Source organism: Chrysochloris asiatica, unplaced genomic scaffold, assembly GCF_000296735.1.
Source record: "Chrysochloris asiatica unplaced genomic scaffold, ChrAsi1.0 scaffold00269, whole genome shotgun sequence".
Classification (NCBI taxonomy): Eukaryota; Metazoa; Chordata; class Mammalia; order Afrosoricida; family Chrysochloridae; genus Chrysochloris; species Chrysochloris asiatica.
Window position 1 is genome coordinate 3,020,370 of NW_006408787.1, and position 18,515 is coordinate 3,038,884.

An 18,515-nucleotide genomic window follows, 5' to 3' on the forward strand; every position below is an offset into this window, starting at 1 on the left:
CCTATGCTTATTCTGTACCCTGTGTTCTACCTTCCCCTCCCTCCAGTCGACCCACCCCATACATTCCAGTAACCAGCAAATGATCCCCCCCCCCATTTTAATGTGGGTTCTTTTTCTTAATCTTTTACAATAATGGTCCTATGCAGTAGTTCTCCTTTTGTGACTGATTAATTCCACTCAGCATAATGTCCTCAAGGTTCATCCATGTTTATGCGGTGGCTTGCAGCTTCCTTGTTTTTCTCAAGGTAGCATAATATTCCATTGTGTGTATGTACCACAGTTTCTTTATCCATTCTTCCATTGATGGGCATTTAGGCTGTCTCCATCTTTTTGCTATTGTAAATAGTGCTGCTATGAACATTGGTCAAGATCTATTTGTGCATATATCTACTTGTGTTATGGCTCATATTTCTTGTGGGTAAATATCAAGTAAAGGAATTGCACAATCATAAGGTATTTCTATGTTCAACCTAAATAGCTATGAAGTCCAGTTGGCTGATTGTGTTGTTTAGTTCCTCTGTGTCTTTGTTGAGTTTCTTTCTGGTTGTTCTATCCATTTTTCAAAGTGATGTATTAATAACACCCACTATTATAATATATTCATCTATTTCTTTCTTCAAATCTATTAGAGTTTGCTTTATATATTTTGGAGCTCTTTCATTGGGAGCATAAATATTTATTATGTTTATGTCAACTTGTTCAGTTGTCCTTTTAATCATGAGATATTGTCCATCTTTATCTATTATGCTGTTTTTTGCCTTAAAGTTTATTTTATCCAAGATTAATATTGCCACTCCTGCTTGTTTTTTATTGCAATTACCTTGGTATATTTTTTCCATCCTTTGACTTTTACTCTGTTTTTTCTTTCTGTGTAAGGTGTGTCTCTTGAAGACAGCATACTGAAGGATCCTGTTTTCTTATCCATTCTGCCACTTTCCCTCTCTTAACTGGTTCATTTATCAATTTACATTCAATGTAATTATAGATGATGATGGTGGTGCCGTGGAGTCTGAACTGACTCATAGCCACCCTGCACAGGGTTTCTGAGGCTGTAAATCTTCATGGAAGCAGAAAGCCTCATCTTTTTCTCTCAGAACAGCTGGTAGTTTCAAACTTCTGACCTTAAGGTTTACAGCCTGATTCGTAACCACTATGCTACCAGAGCTTCTAGTAATTATAGATAGGTATGGATTAATTGCTGCCATTATGTTTGTTTGTTTTTTGTTGTTGTTGTTGTGTTTCTGGCTTCTTTGTTCTGCATGTCTTCCTGTGCAGAGTTCATGTTTTTTGTGTTCTTTCTTGTCAGTTTCCTCATATTTTAATGTTTCCATGTTCTTCTTGGAATTTAATTTTCTTGGTATGTTGTAAAGTATTATTTTTCTTTGAGGTTACCTTATATTCCATTAACTTTTACCTCTATTTAATACAGTCTATTTTATCCTGTAGTCTACCTGACCTTCTCACCACCTGGATCTCTGTTCCTACATGTTTATCTTCTTTCACATTGTAGTTTTGGTCGTGGACTGACCTTCCAAATCCTCTGAATTTGTTCTTGAAGTTTTGTTCTGTTCTCAACTCCACCATTTGTCGATTGAGGTCTGAGTGCTGCTGCCATGTATGTCAATATCTGGTTGTGGTCTGTTCTTTTTGGTTCTCCATTCACAGAACTCCCCTTAGTATGTTTTGCAGCACAGGATTCACTTTGGAAAAAATCCCTAAGCTTCTGTTTTTCCTGGAATGTTTTGATTACACCATCATATTTGATTGGCACCTTTGCTGGATAAAGGATTCTTGGTTGGCAGTTTTTTTTTTTCTTTTAGTGTTTTATATATCTCCCCATTGCCTTCTTGTCTGCCTGGTTTCAGCTGAGAGCTCTGAGCTTAATCTGATTTGCTTGGCTTTGTATGTTACACTTCTCTTATCCCCAGCTGCTTTCAGGATTCTTTTCTTATCTTTGATTTTGGAAAGTTTGATTATTATATGTCTTGGTGATTTTCTTTTAGGATCTATCCTTCCTGGGGTTCGTTGAGCTTCTTGAATGCTTATCTTTTTGCTTTTCAGGATATTAGGGAAATTTTCTTCCAGAAGCACTTCAACTATCTCCTATGTAGACTTGTGTGATTCTTCCTGTTTTGGAAAGCTGATAATTCTTAAATTATTCCTCTTCATGTTATCCAACATGAATCTTAGGTCTTCTTCTGTTTCTTGTTTTTATATATATATATATATACTTTTTCCTTTTTCTTCTATCTTAGTAGTATTAAGAGATTTGTCTTCCAGCTTACTAGCTCTGCCTTCCATCTCTTCAATTCTACTCCTTGCCCTTTTGGTGTATTGTCCATTTCTGATATTCTATTATTAATCGTTTGGACCTCTTTCTGTAGGTTTTGAATTATCTCCAATGCTGTACCTATCTTATTTAATTGTTCCTGTAGTGCTTTCCTGATTTCTTCCTTATTTTTCTCAACTACATTGTGAAGTGTTTTGATACATTTTATAATATTTTTTCTGAATTTCTTTTATGGCATTTCCAAGGCCTGTCCTCCTTCCAGTATGGAGTATTGGTCGATCTGCAACTCATTTGTCTTAGTCACTTTATCTTGTTTCTGGACATGTGCTGAAATAGTCATTTGCTTCTTTTTCTTGAACATGTTCAGTAGTTAACTGTGGCCTTGATACTTTATTGAGTGTGTGTTTTGGTAATTTTTATGCTATCTGATTGCTTCCATGTAGATGTGAACAGGAGATGGGCTTCCCTTTTCACTCTTCTTATTACTTCACTAAGAGTAACAGGTCTATGGCAGTTGGTATTGTTTCTTGCCTGGATTGTGGAGTTTTATAGGGTATGATTGTAACTTGACTATATGACAGCAATTGCTATCTCTTCTTGAGTAATATAAGGAGAGAAAGATCCCCCTAAAGGCAAAGAGGGAACAACAACAAAAAAAGAGCAACAGCAAAAACAAACCGATTGGATACTGTAGTGTATAATCGCAGAAAATAAAGAAGAGAGAAAAAAAAAAAAATCTGTAGCTTAATACGAGTATGACTTTAATATTATTTTTCAGCTTCTTGACTTCAAGGCTGCCTAGAAATTTCAAGATGCCACTGTTGGTTGTTATGATGTGACTCAGGATTTAATTTTTGGCCTGTTTCATTTATATACTGTCTCTCCCAGTGCACAACCTCCGTTTTGGCCTTTTTCCTAGTGATAAACTGTTCAGGGCTGGCTGTGACCATTTTGTATTTCCATTTGGTTTTAAGTGAAATCTATACCTTAAAATGTTGAGAGGATTTGTGCACATGCATAGTAGAACCCTCCAGAGTTTGGGGGCATGTCCACTCATTCAGGCACTCCCTCTAGTAACCAGTATGGGCCAACAGCAAGAGGCCAATGAACAGATTTAAAAAAAAAAAAGGAAGAAGAAAGAAAGAAAAGAAAGTTCACACCTTCATCTCTGAGGTTCCTGCAAGCTTCAATCCAGGGAGGATTTGATCTTTCACCCTCTTGGTCCCACCTCTTGGTCTCACCCAAATGGCTGCTCTCTGCTGCTGAGCGCAGCAGGTTCAAAAGTACAAGAATTCTTGCTTCCGCTACAAATTCCACTGGCTATAATTCTTCAAACTTTTTAAATATTTCTAAATATGTGGTTCGGAGTTTTGGAACTGTTCCCTGAACCTGCTTCATCTAGTATTCTGAGTTATTGCTGACAGAGATCCTCACTGCACTTCTACCCTATCTACCAGCTAGCCAAGCTCGTTTGTTTTTTTATTATTAACAGGTACAACTGAGAATTTTGGCAGAGTTTTGTAATCATTATTTGTCCTTATGTATACAACAGGGATGAAACAAAGTATTTTTTAAATGCTTCCATGAGAATTAAGCAGGTTAATATAGTATGAACACATTATATTAAGGATGCAAAAATTGATAGCAACATTTAATAATAAACCAAAATGACTGAGTTGCTGTTGTTGTTGTTGTTGTTGTTATGTGCCGTGGACTCAGTTCCAGCTCATAGATATCCTGTACAGGGTTTCCGGGGCTGTAAATCTTTATGGGAACAGAAAGTCTCATCTTTCTCCCATGGAGCATCTGGTAGTTTTGAACTGCTGACCTGAAGTTAGCAGCCTGATTCGTAACCACTATGCTACCAGAGTTCCTTATATAGATATAGATATAAATATAGATATAGTTGTGTGTATAAGCGGCTTATATATGAATGTATTTATATATAATATTTACCAGCAATCTTCACATACTTCTGTGACACAACACCTTATAAACTGATACAAGCATAGCACAAAAGTAAGAAGGATATATGTGTTATATTCTCTATGATGGATAAATACAACTGGAGTTTCAGGTGTTTATATAAATATGGATAACCTCACTTTGGGTACTAAATAATGAAGCATTGTGGTGCTGAGAAACATGTACTTGAATTGAGGTTATACTTATCTTGCAACCTTGACCAAAGAAGTTTAAAATTGAAAATCAGATAACTTATAAGATGGAATTAGCTACTTTAAATACTCAACAACCAATTAACTTAGTGACCTTCTAGGCATGACATGGGGAGATTGTAAAAAGGAATTCAGAGTGAAGAGACTATTCAGCTAATAACCATTAGGATTAAGGAAAATTCTAATGATGAGTATAATGAAGAGAATTTCATTAGCAGATAATTCATGCATTTGAAATATGCCAATTAATTGACTGGAATAATTACTCAGCATTGGCCTTTTCTTTGTAACCTTATTCTTTCCTTTTGCATGGCTCTTAAAAGCACACTCAAACTAAAGAGCCTCTGAACTTTAACTCAACTTATTTATGTCTTTAATTATAGACTAAAGGAATGCATAAAATGTACAGCTTAAGAGCCATTATTATATCTTTAATTGGTTATAACTATAAATAATAATTACATTGCTAGATATGTATTATTACTTCTATCAAAAATATTGAATATCTGCAGTGTGTCAGATACTTTAAAAAGTACTGGGGTGAAATAAATAAAACATAAAGATCCCTGCTACCATAAAAAAAGTGAAGCAAACACAAAAAAAAACTTGCAAATAGAGGAGAGGGTTAATAAACAATGAAATACATACTATATTATATAATAATAAGTATTACAGAGTAAAAATAAGGCAGAGAGGAATGGAGAATGATCATGTGTTAGTTGGGGCAGGATTGCATTTCAAATAGTTTATTAGAAATCTTTACAAAATTATAACCTAATAGCAATGACTTCAAATGTTGTCAGGTAGCAAGTTGTGTGTATATCTGTTACAGAAAGTAATCAAGATAGACATAAAAGTCTGACATAGAAAAGGACCTCATGTTTCAGAAACATAAAAAAAAATTAATCGGAAGCAACAAATGGTAGAAGTGCATTTTATGGGGATGAAGACCAAGAGATGATAAGGGTACCAATCACATAGGAAGTTTTAGATCACTATAGGCCCACTAGTTTAAACTCTGCATGAAATGATAAGCCATTGGTGTTGAGTGAAGGATTGATTGGAATAGTTCAGTAGTAGAATTATCCTCCTACATGTAGGTTAGATTCTTAGTCAATGCACATTATGTGCAGTCAACACCTCTCTATCTGTAGAGGATTGAATGTGGCTATGATTCTGAACAGCTTTCAAAAAAGCTTCTAGACTAAGATAAACTAGGAAGAGAGACTTGGGACTGTACTTCTGAAAAACCCTTTTGATCACAATGGTTTGATCCACAAACAACCATGGAGATTATTTAGGACTGCACAGCATTTCACTCAGATGTGTATGAATCCCTATGAGTCATGATCCAAGTAAAAGGCAAATGATAATGCCACCAATATATTTTTAAAGGTGAACCTGCCATGTAGAAAATAACCTGTGAATGGAAAATGTGAAATCAGGGATAGATCTTTGAGTCTACATAACAGTGGTGGTGATGGTTATGTGTCGTGTAGTCTGTTCTGACTCATAGTGACCCTGTACAGGGTTTCTGAGGCTGCAAATCTTTACAGGAACAGAAGACCTCATCTTTCTTCCATGGAACAGCTGGTAGTTTTGAACTGCTGACTTTGTGGCTCGCAGCACGGTTTGTAACCACTATGCTACCAGAGCTCCTTTATATAACACTAGATGATGTTATAGTTGTAGATGTGAAGAGAAGTAATTCTATTATTGATCTATTTTATAGATAAAACCAACAATACTTGCGGAATTAATACAGGAAATGAGAAAAAAAAAAAAAAGAATCAACTTAGAACCTAGATTTTGTCTTTTATGTGTTTGTTTGTTTTCACCTTGAGCAATTGCATTAGGTAATGGAACCATCAATTACTGATTAAATTGTCTAATGGTTTTAAATTTATAATTTAACTCATAGCTTCCTGTGACAGAAGTCATGATGACTTTGAATTACAAATTTCAATTTGATAATAAGGGTTGCTGTTGTTAAGTGCCTTCCAGTCAGTTCCAACTCATATCGACTCTGTATAAGGTTTCCAAAGAGGAGCTAGTGGGTTTGAACTGCCAACCATGTAGTTCACAGTCCCGTGCTGATCATACAGTGGTATAAGGAGAATAAGGATTTGTTGTTGTTGTTTAGTGCCATAGAGTTTATTCTGACTCATAGTGACCCTGTATAGGGTTTCCAAGAAGTAGCTTGTGAATTTGAACTGTCAACTTTGTGGTTCAAAGAGACCTTGCAGTTTAATGCATTATCCTGCAGCAGGATAATACAGGATATCACCAGGACTCCAGAGAATAAGGGTACTTAGGTATATTTCTTAGGGATTTAGAAACATAAAGGAAAAAACTCATGTTCCTACTATTTTTTAGTGGCTCATTGCTTGACTTTTTTCATTTGTATTTCTTTGTAGTAAATCCAGATCTTAACTAACACTGCTATGCATTCTACCTCTCTAAGTTTATCCTTTCCAGAATGCTCAAAAAAAAAAAAGGCTTAATACATTAAGTAATGTTTGTGTTTAGCTTCTTTCACTTATATCTTTTGTAATATACCCATGTTTTTCAATGATCGATAGTGTGTTCCTTTTCATTTTTGAGTACCTTTATTAATTCAACCTTTGAAGCACATATGGGATATTTCCAATAGTTGTTAATTATGAAAACACCTCTAATGAAAGTTAATAAATAGACATATGCTTTCATATCTTCTAGATAAATCCCAGGAGTGGTAATGCTAGAATGTGTTGTTTAACTTTATAACAAACTGACTAACTCTTTTTCAAAGAGTCTGTTCTCGTTTGCATTTCTAGCAACAATTTAAGAATGCTGCAGTTGCTTTTCTGTACTTGACATTGCCAGTGTTATAATTTTATCCATTTTAATATTTTTGCTGTTGTTGTCCTTAGGTACCATCAAGTTGGTTTCAATTAATAGTGACCCTATGCACAAGAAAACAAAAGACTGCTATTTCCTGCTCCATCCTCACAATTTTTCTTATGCTTGAACCCATTGCTGCTGCCCTTTGGCATTCTATCTCATAGGAGATCATTCTCATTTTTGCTGACCCTCCATTACACAAAGCGTGATGTCCTTCTCCAGGGATTGGTCCCTCTTAGGTAACATGTCGAAGTATGAGAGACTAAGTCTCACATTGCCATCTTCTAAGGAACATTCTGGCTACATTTCTTCCAAGACAGATTTGTTTGATCTTCTGGCAGTCCATGGTACTTAAATATTCTTCTCCAACACCATAACCCACATGTATCCATTCTTTTATGACCATCCCTATTCATTGTCCAAGTTTCACATGCATGTGATGCAACTGAAAATACCATGGATTCAGCAGGGAGCACCTTAGACTTCAAACCGGCATACTTGCTCTGTAACACTTTAAAGAGGAGTTGTGCCAAAAATTTGCCTAATATAAGACATCCTTTGATCTCTTGACTGCTGGTTGCATGAGTACCGACACTGGATCCAAGAAAAATTAAGTGTTTGACAATTTCAATCTTTCTCCATTTATCATAATATTATTTATTGGTCCCAGTGGTGAGGATTTATTTTTTCTTTGCATTGAGTAACCATCCATACTGAAGTTTGTAATATTTGATCTTCATCAGTGCCAGGGTCCTGAGTCAGGGTCCCGCCTCAACAAAGGATCGCCTCGATGGAGCGTGGGGTTTTAATGTGAGTGGGAGATCTAATAGGCGAAAGAAAATAGACATAAAAGACAGAGACACAAGACTGATGCAAGCTGACAGGCAGGCTAGCACACAGAGCTAGCTGAGCCCCAGTCTTTTATTGTTAGAAGAAGGAAATTGACACAAAAGACAATAATGACAAAAATGTGGTTATTCATTTAAAACAGGACATGAGATTACTCAAGTGATACAGAACATGATGATTCACAAATTTATCCTTAACGCATTTTTGCGTACATCATGATTTACCTAATAACCTAAAATTCTTATTTCTGTAAAAAAGTTTAAGCAAGCAATTATAGATTATATATTAACTTCTAGGTCTGTGTAACCTAGGGCAGCAACTTGCAGTTTCTTAGGTGTTTAACATATTTTCAACACTTAATCACAAGTGGGTGAAGGGGAGAGGCTTTAGTTTTTACTAAAGACTGAGTTATACTTTCTAAAGAAACTTGAACTGCTTTTGTATCTTTTGCAGGCAGAAAATACATACTTTTGTTAGTGAAAAGGATTTCAGATACCTGGCTTCATTTGTTAAACTAATGTTTCTTTCCTCCTTGCTTCTACAACTACAGAAAGGTGAAAAACAGGTTTTGACTTTTCTAAGAAGGTGCGGTTTCACTTTTACATTCTTTTAACTCTGTTCTGGTTTCTATATCTAGATATGACAATGTTCATTGTTATTATATTTCTATATAACTTGGGGGGAGGGGCAGGAGAGTATTTGGATTAAGTTGATTATACCCGGAGGCGGTTTGGGGGTGCATAAAATTATCACATACAGCAAGATTCCCATGAAAAACATCAAGAGCACAACAGACATACACAGGGGTGTCTTCAAGGGATAACTACTAGTTTCAGTGTTATTATTGTACATAGACATTAACAGCTCATGTATCTGTTTAATATTAAACATAACTGAGTAATTGGTTAGAAAACAATTGTTACATATTCTCTGCATTGCCACATCCTGTTTTTCTGTACTTTTATTTTTCATAGCCTCATGCACAACTCTTGTTACTGGGGCAGAGACATTTACATGAGAGCCATTGATCAGAACGTTGTGCGTATTATTACTGAAAACAATCACTTTCCCAGAAGCTACAATTACAGGAGTTAAGAGCATAAAGAACAAGTACAGAATGCACAAAAGTATAATTAAAGAAAGTTGCACAGAGGTGGCCAAACAGTGAGCTCGCTAAAGCCATGAACCTGGGACCAGGAGGGAGTCACTTCCTGGGCCCTCAGGGTCCATGGCCCGTAAGCCTGAGGAGGGCTCAAAGACTGGATTTTCGTCCATGTTATCCTTGTGCCTCAACTTCTCAGTGCTGGTTATGTATACTGCTTTTGCCAGCACATCAGTAAGTATTTTAAGTCTTCTTTGCTTCCAGCAAGCATGGTTGTGTTATTTGCATATCACAGATTGTTAATGACTCTTCCTCCAATTCTGATGTCATGTTCTTCTTCATATAATCCCCTTTTTCTGTCTAATGATTGCCCCTTTATCCATGTAAAGATATCTCATGAGCACAATTAAGTATTCTGGAATATCCATAATTATCTATGTAATCCATAGGTTGTCATGATCCACACAGGCAAAAGCCTTTGCATAAGCAATAAAACACAGGCAAACATCTTTTCCAGTATGCTTTGCTTTCAGCCAAGATCCATCTTATGTCAGCAATGATATCCCTAGTTTCATGTCCTCCTCTGAATTCTCTTGAACCTCTAGCAGTTCATTGTCCACATACTTTTGCAACTGCTTTTGAATTAACTTCAGCAAAATGTTACTTACATGTGATATTAATGATATTGTTTGATGATTCAGCATTCCATTGAGTCACCTCCCTTTGGAATGGGCACAAATACAGGACTCATCCAATCAGTTGGATAAGTAACTCTCTTCCAAATTTCTTGGCATAGATGGAGAAAGGCTACATCAGCTTGTTGAAAGATTTCAATTTGTTTTCCATCAATTCCCAGATCTTTTTTCTTTGCCAATGCCATAAGTGCAACTTGGACTTCTTCCTTTAATATTATTTGCTCTTGAACTTATGCTAACTTTTAAAATGGTTGAATATTGACCATTTCTTTTTGGTACAATAACTCTATATTCCTTCCATTTTCTTTTTATTCTTTCTGTATAGTTCAATATTTTGCCCCTATAACCATTTAATATTACAAGTCAAGTTTGAAGTTTTTCTTCTGTATTTTTTTTTTTTTTTTCAGCTTGAAAAATGCTGGTCATTTTCTACCCTTTCAGTTTTCTAAGTTCAAGTCTTTTCACATTTCATTATAATACTTGACATTGTCTTCTAGAGATGCCCTTTGCAATTTTCTGTTCAGCTCTTTTACTTCCTCATTTCTTTGATTGAATTTAGCAACCATACACTGGAGCGTAGATTACAGAGTCTCCTCTGACAACCATTCTGGTCTTTTCTTTCTCTCTTGTATTTTTAATAACCTTTCCTTTCTTCAAGTATGATGTTCTTGATATCATTTTAGAGCTCTTCTGATCTTTTGTCATTAGTGTCAAATGCATCAATTCTATTCTTAAGATGATCTCTAAATTCAGGTAGAATATGTTCTAGGTCATATTTTAGCTCTTGTGGATTTGCTTCATTTTGTTCAGCTTCAGCCTGGACTTGCATATGACAATTGATCTGTCCCACACAGTCTAAGCTTTGCCTTGTTTTGACTTATAATATTGTATTTTTCCACTGTGTCTTCCATTGATGTAGTCAATTTAATGTATGTGAATTCCTTATGGTGAGGTTTATGTCTATAGTCATCTTTTAGGCTGTTTAAGAATGTATTTTCAATGAATAATTAGTCTTGCAAAATTCTATCATGTGATCTCCAGCATCATTTCTTTCACCAAGGCCATATTTTCCACTTGTGTCCCTTCTTTTTTCTTCCAGTCTCTTAATTCCAATCACCAGTAATCATCAATGCATCTTGAATGCATGTTTGATCAATTTCAGACTGAAGAAGTTGGTAGAAATCTTCAATTTCATCATCAATGGCTTTAGTAGTTGATGCATAAATCTTAATAGAGATATTAACTCATCTTCCTTGTTGCTGTTTTGTTGAGTCAGTTTTGACTCAAAGTGACCCATATATAGGGTTTCTGAGTAGAGGCTGATGAGTGTGAACTGCCAATCTTGTGGTTCCAACTGATCTTGTGCTCCAATGCTTATCCTACAACACCACATCAGGATTCCATCTTCCTTATAAATATTATCTATGACAGATAGATGTTATTGTTGTTGTTAAGTACCATGGAGTCGGTTCTGATCCTGCACAGAGTTTCTGGGGCTGTAAATATTTATGGGAACATAAAGCCTCATCTTTTGCCCATGGAATGGTTGGTTGTTTTGAACTAGTGAATCTGAGGTTAGCAGTCTGATTCGTAACCACTATGCTACCAGAGCTCCTTGTAATGATATTTTTGAAGATGAACACAATATCACTCCTCTTCAATTTGTCATTACCCTCATAATACATCCTATAATTGTCTAAGTCTAAATGATCCATGCCATTCCATTTTAGTTCATTAATTTTGTGCTCATGAGGAATCTGAACATGGGCCAAGAGGTGGTTGTTCAAACAGAATATGGAAATACTGAATGGTTTAAAATTAAGAAAGGTGTGCAACAGGGTTATATTCTTTCATCATAGTTATTCAATGAGTATGCTGCACATATAATCTGAGAATCTGGGTTATATAAAACATGGCATCAGGATTGGAGGAAGACTCATTAATGACCTGTGAAATACAGATGATACAACCTTGCTTGCTGAAAGTGAAGAGGACTTAAAATAGTTACTGATGAAGATCAGAGAGTACAGCCTTAGGTATGGATTGCATCTCAATGTAAAGAAACAAAAATCCTTACAACTGGTCTGATAAACACCATTTTTATCAATGGAGAAAAGTTTGAAGTTGTCAAGGACTGCATTCTCCTTGGATCAACTATCAACACTCATGGAACTAGCAGTCAAGAAATCAAACAACGTATTGCATTAGGCAAATCTGATGCACAAGACCTTTTTTAAAATGTTGAAAATCAAAGATATCAGCTTGAGGACTAAGGTGCAGCTGACCCAATCCATGGTATTTTAAATAACCTTATATGCATGTGAAAGATGGACAGTGAATAAGGAAGACTATAGAAGAACTGATGCTCTTGAGTGATAGTGTTGGAGGAGAATATTAAAAGTGCCATGGGCTGCCAAAATAACCAACAAATCTGTGTTGGAAGAAGTGCAGCCAATGTGCTCCTTGGAGACCAGGATGGCCAAATTTAGTCTCTCGTATTTCACACGTATTGTCAGGTGGGATCAGTCACTGGAGAAGGATATCTTATTTGGTAAGATGGAGGGTCAGAGAAAAAGAGGAGGACCTCCAGCAAGATGGATTGTGAAAGTGGCAGCATCAATATGCTCAAGCTTGGCAACAGTTGGGAGGTTGACTCAGGATTGGACAGTGATTGTTCTGTTGTGTATAGAGTTGCTATGAGTCTGTACCAACTCCATGGTACCCAACAACAACATTTTCAGAAGTGAATGTACAAGATTCAGAGCATATATGAAGGAAAACACTGTCCATAAAAGAGTAGTTTTATGCATCATAAGAGTAGAGAGGGAAGAGTGGATGAATTCTGATGCAAAGAGATGTGTGATTTAGTGTTAGGAAATTGTGTTTTGCCGCAATATCTATTAATTCCTTAAGAATAAGGACAAGGAGAAGTGTTTAGAATAATTGGAAGAATACAAGCTCAATCTTGAGGATAGTAGAAAGAGTTTAATACAGTCCATTTTCATGGCGTCTAACAATGTAGGACAGACTAGAACTGCCTCATAGGATTTCCATGTGTGAAGATCTTTATGGAAGCAGACTGCCAGAATTTTCTCCTGTGAATCAGGTGGTAGATTTAAAGTGATGACTTTTTGATTAGCAGCCAAATGTTTAACCATTGCACCACAAGCTTTCTTAAAAACAGTTTAGAATCACTATAAAGAAATTTCACAAAATCAGCAACATGTTAAGCCTTGGTTTAAGCAGGAACAATATGTTCTGAGTGAAATGTGATGTAGCCATTCTCACTTGCTCTAGTTCAGTGATTTTAGATGCAGAAGATAGATACTTGGGTTCACTCAGAATTTTTCTTTTGTATGTGCATTAATAATTTCTTTTAGAAAAATGAGCCCAAGACTGGTCCCTATGAGGCAGAGATTAAAGATATCTCAAACATCCAGTTTTTCCAGATTGCTGTGCCACTCCATCATTTCTAGCAACAACTATTCCTACTCTCCTCAATACTCTTCTTTCTCTCCTTAGATTCAATGATTTTCCAAAATATCTCACAGAACTTAGCAACCATGAAGAAATGACTCACATGAATATTCTGTCATGTCAAGTTTCAAATCCATGGGTCAGGTGTCTGTCTGCAGAATTCTCATGAATCTCATTGTTTCAGGGGCTGATAGACCTAAATCAGCAGATCAGAAGATGGACTGATGACTTACAAGGCTGATTATCTGGAAGTTTGGGTCATATGATGGGCAGCTGGCTCACAGGAAAACAGAGCTACCAAATCTCAAAATCTGCTGACTTACATTCCAAGAATGTTGTTGTTGTTGTTAAGTGCCATCGAGTCGGGTCCGACCCATAGCGACCCTGTACAGGGTTTCCGAGGGTGTAAATCTTTACGGGAGTAGAAAGCCTCATCTTTCTCCCGCGGAGTGGCTGGTAGTTTCGAACCGCTGACCTTAAGGTTCACAGCCCGATTCGTAACCACTACGCTACATATAGTAGACCAGAAAATAAAGGTACAAATCCAGGATTCAGAGTAAAATAAGAACTTTGCCAGATCGTTCATATATATTGGATACAAACTGTATTCTTAACTAAAAGAAGTTCCTTGAGTTACACACATTAGCATGACATCTCCCACCCTAATTGTGCGTCATCAAATTTAGGGGCAATTCATTAAAAAATTGGGCTATGATGTTATTGTAGTTCTTTGTTGTTGTTGTTGTTAAGTACCATTGAGTCGGCTCCAACCCATGTTGTTGTTGTTGTCAGGTGCCATTGAGTCGGAACCGACTCATAGCGACCCCATGCATGAAACAATGTCCGATCCTGAGCCAACCTCACTACTGCTGCCACACTCGATGCCAACAACGATGCCATCTGGCAGATCCATCTCATTGGAGGTCTTCCTCTTTTTCTCTGACCCTCCACCCTACCCAGCATGACATCCTTCTCCAGTAATTGTTCCCTCCTGACAATATGTCCAAAGTATGAGAGACGAAGCTTAGTCATCCTGGCCTCCAAGGAGCACTCTGGCTGCACTTCTTCCAAAACAGATCTATTGGTTCTTTTGGCAATCTCTGGCTGACTGATTGGAAAAGATCCATATTTGTGCCCATTCTAAATAGAGATGACCCAATGGAAAGCGGAAATCATAGGACAATCTTTTTAATATGCCATGCGAGTAAGGTTCTGCTCAAGGTAATACAGAAACGGCTACAATCATACATTGGCAGGGAACTTCCAGAGGTTCAAGCTGGATTCAGAAGAGGCTGTGGAATGAGGGATATCATTGCTGATGTCCAATGGAGTCAGAACTAACTCATAGCAACCCTGTACAGGGTTTCTGAGACTGTAGATTTTTATAGGAGCAGAAAGCCTCATCTTTCTCCCCTGGAGCAGCTGGGAGTTTTGAACTGCTGACCTTAAGGTTCATAGCCCAATTCGTAACCACTTCACTACCAGAGCTCCTTATGCTATTAATAGTGACTCAATAAACAAAAGAACTAAAATTACACCATTCTCACAATGTGTTGTTATACTTTAAGTCAAATTTTGCAATTACTGTGTCAATCAAAATAACTAAAATTATTCCTATTTCACTGAGAAGCTACTTTACTAAGCTTAATGTCCCTCTCCATGAAATCTTCCCTCATGAGAGGAAAGATATTTCAGTATGAAAAGCCAAATTAAGTAATTCAGTGTACTGCAAAAAGGTAGGTGTAAAGAAAATCTCAGCATCAGAGTAATATATACATTAATATTGATGTGTTTGTTGATAGGTGCAAACAAGTTAGTACTAACTCATAGTGACCCTATACAAAACAAGAAAGAAACACTGCCTGGCCCTGTGCAATCCTCACAGTTGTTGCTCTGTTGGAGTCTACTGCTACTGTCACTGGGTCAGTCCATCTCACTGGGTGTCGTGCTTTTTGTCGCTATCCCTCCACTTTATCAAGCACCATATCCTCCTTCAGGAGCTACTGACTCCTAATAATATGCCTTAAGTAAGACAGACAAAGTATCACAATTGTGGCTTCTAAGAGCATTCTGACTGGATTCCTTTAATACCAACTGGTTTGTGCTTCTAGCAGTTCATGGTAATTTTGCTTTTATTTTCCAATACCATAATTCAAATGCATGAATTTTTTTGTTGTGGCACTCCTTATCCACTGTCCAACTTTAAAAGACAAATGAGGTGATTGAAAATACCATGGCTAGGATATGTCAAAACTCAGTCCTCAAACTTATCAAAAAAGAGCATATAAAAATCTGCCTTGAAGTACAACACCCTCCATGGCAGTATGACATCCATGTGCCTATAAGGAAGACAAATTAATACCACTATTACTGAAATGTACACACAAACCAATAAAATCAATGAAGATGAAAATGAAGAATTCTACCACTTCTTCAGACTGAAATTGACCAAAAAAATAATTAAGACATAATGATATTTCTGGTGATTGTAATACAAAGGTTGTTATTAAAAAGGAAGGATTAAGAGTTGGAAAATATGACCTAGGTGATAAAAACAATGCTGGAGATCACAGGATAGAATTTTATAAGACCAATGATGTCTTCATTTCAGATACCATTTTTAAACAACATAAATGACGACTATGTATGTGGACCTAACCAGATGGAATACACAGAAATCAAATTGACTACATCTGTGGACAGAGACAATGGAAAAGCACCATAACATGAGCCAAAACAAGGCCAGGGACAGACTGTGAAACAGACCAACAATTATCATATGCAATATCAAGCTGAAGCGGAAGAAAATTAAAACAAGTCCATAAGAACTTAAATATAACCTTGAACATACATTATCTGAATTTAAAGATCACTTTAAGAGCAGATTTGATGCATTTGAAACTAAAGATGGCAGACCAGAAGAGTTGTGGGATAACATAAAGAACTTCATATAGGAAGAAAGCAAAAGGTCATTAAGAAGACAAGAAAAGACCAAACTGGATGTCAGAAAAAACTCTGAAACTTGCTCTCCAGTGCAGAGATGCTAAAGCTAATGAAATAAAGAGAAAGTAACAATGCTTAATAGAAAGTGCAAAAGGCAGCTCGATAACTCAAATTTAAATATAATAACGAAATGTGCAAGCACATGGATTTAGAACAACTAAAAGGTCAACGATGCTCAGTATTTCTATGACAAAATATTGAATGATGCAGAAAGCATCAAAAGAAGCTGGAAAGTATACACAAAGTCAAGCTTCAACGGTTTCAAGAGCTAGCATATGATCAAGAGCCTGTGATACTGAAGGAAGAAGTCTAAGGTGCATTGAAGTCATTGGCAAAGAACAACACACTGGGAATTGTGGGAATACAAATTGAAATCTTTCAACAAATTGATGCAGCACTGTAGGCACTCAATCACCTATGCAAAGAAATTTGAAAGAAAACTACCTGGCCAACTGACTGGAAGACATCCATATTTGTGTCCATATCAAAGAAAGGTGACCTAAAGGAATGTGGAAATGACTGGATAATATCATTATTATCACTTACAAATAAAATTTTGCTAAAGATCATACAAAAATGACAGTAATCATATATTGACAGAGAACTTCCAGAGGTTCATGCAGGATTCAGAAGAGGATGTAGAATGAGAGTATCATTGCTGATACCAAATGATCTTGGATAAAAGCAAAGAATACCACAAAAAATGTGTACCTGTGCTTTATTGACTATGCAAAGTCTTTCAATTGCGCGGATCATGAAAAGCTATGGACAACATTGCAGAGAATGAGTATTCTGGAATGTTTATTTGTGCTCATGAGAAATCTGTACATAAACCAAGATTCAGTTGTTCTACAGAACTTATTGTTGTTAGGTGCCATCGAGTCGGCACCAACTCATAGCTACCCCATGCACAGCAGAACGAAACAATGTTCGGTCTTGGGCCAACCTTACTACTGTTGCCACACTTGAGTCTATTGATGCTGCCACTTGGCCAATCCATCTCCTTGGTGTTCTTCCTCTTTTTATCTGACCTTCCATCTTACCAAACATGATATCCTTCACCAGCGACTGTTCCCTCCTGACAATATGTCAAAAGTATGAGAGATGAAGTTTGGCCATCTTGGCCTCTAAGGATGGCATCTAGGTTTTGTTCTTTCATCATACTTATTCAATCTGTATGGTGAGAGCATACCTGAGAAGCTGGGTTTATGGGGAAAAAATGTGGGATGCAGCCTTTCTTGCTGATAATAAAAGGAACTTAAAATATTTATTGATGAAGATCAAAGACCACATACTTAGATAAAGATTGCGCCTCAGTATCGAGAAAACAGAAATCCTCAACAACTGGACCAATAAAAAACATCTATATAAATGGTGAAAATATTGAAGGTTTGAAAGACCTCATTTAGCTTGCATCAACCATCATCACTCATGGAAGCAGCAGTAAAAAATCAAACAATGTATTACATTAGGCAACTCTGCTGTGCAAGACCTCTTTAAAGTGTTGAAGAGCAAAGATGTCAGTTTGAGTTCTAAGGTGCTCCTGAACCAAGTCATGGTATTTTCAAGAACCTCATATGCCTGTGAAAGTTGGACAATAAATAAGGAAGACCACAGAAGAATTGATGTTTTTGAGTTATTGTGTTGCTGTTGTTGTTGTTAGGTGCCATGGAGTTGGTGCCAACTCATAGCTACCTTACGCACAGCAGAACGAAACACTGACTGATCCTAAGCCAACCTCACTATTGTTACCATGCTTGAGCCAATTGATGCTGCCACTTGGCCAATCCACCTCTCTAGGGTCTTCCTCTTTTTCTCTAACCCTTATCTTTCTCCAGCGACTGGTCCCTCCTGACAATATGTCCAAAGTATGAGAGACAAAGTTTGCCCATCTTAGCCTCTAAAGAGCACACTGGGCAAGTTGTAGAACCCCTTTGCAGTATTCCAATCAGTTATAGGCTGAAGACGGGCTTACAAGTTTTCTCTAATCATGCTTCCCAACATTCCTTTCTATACCACTCAAGTGTCTATTTCACAAT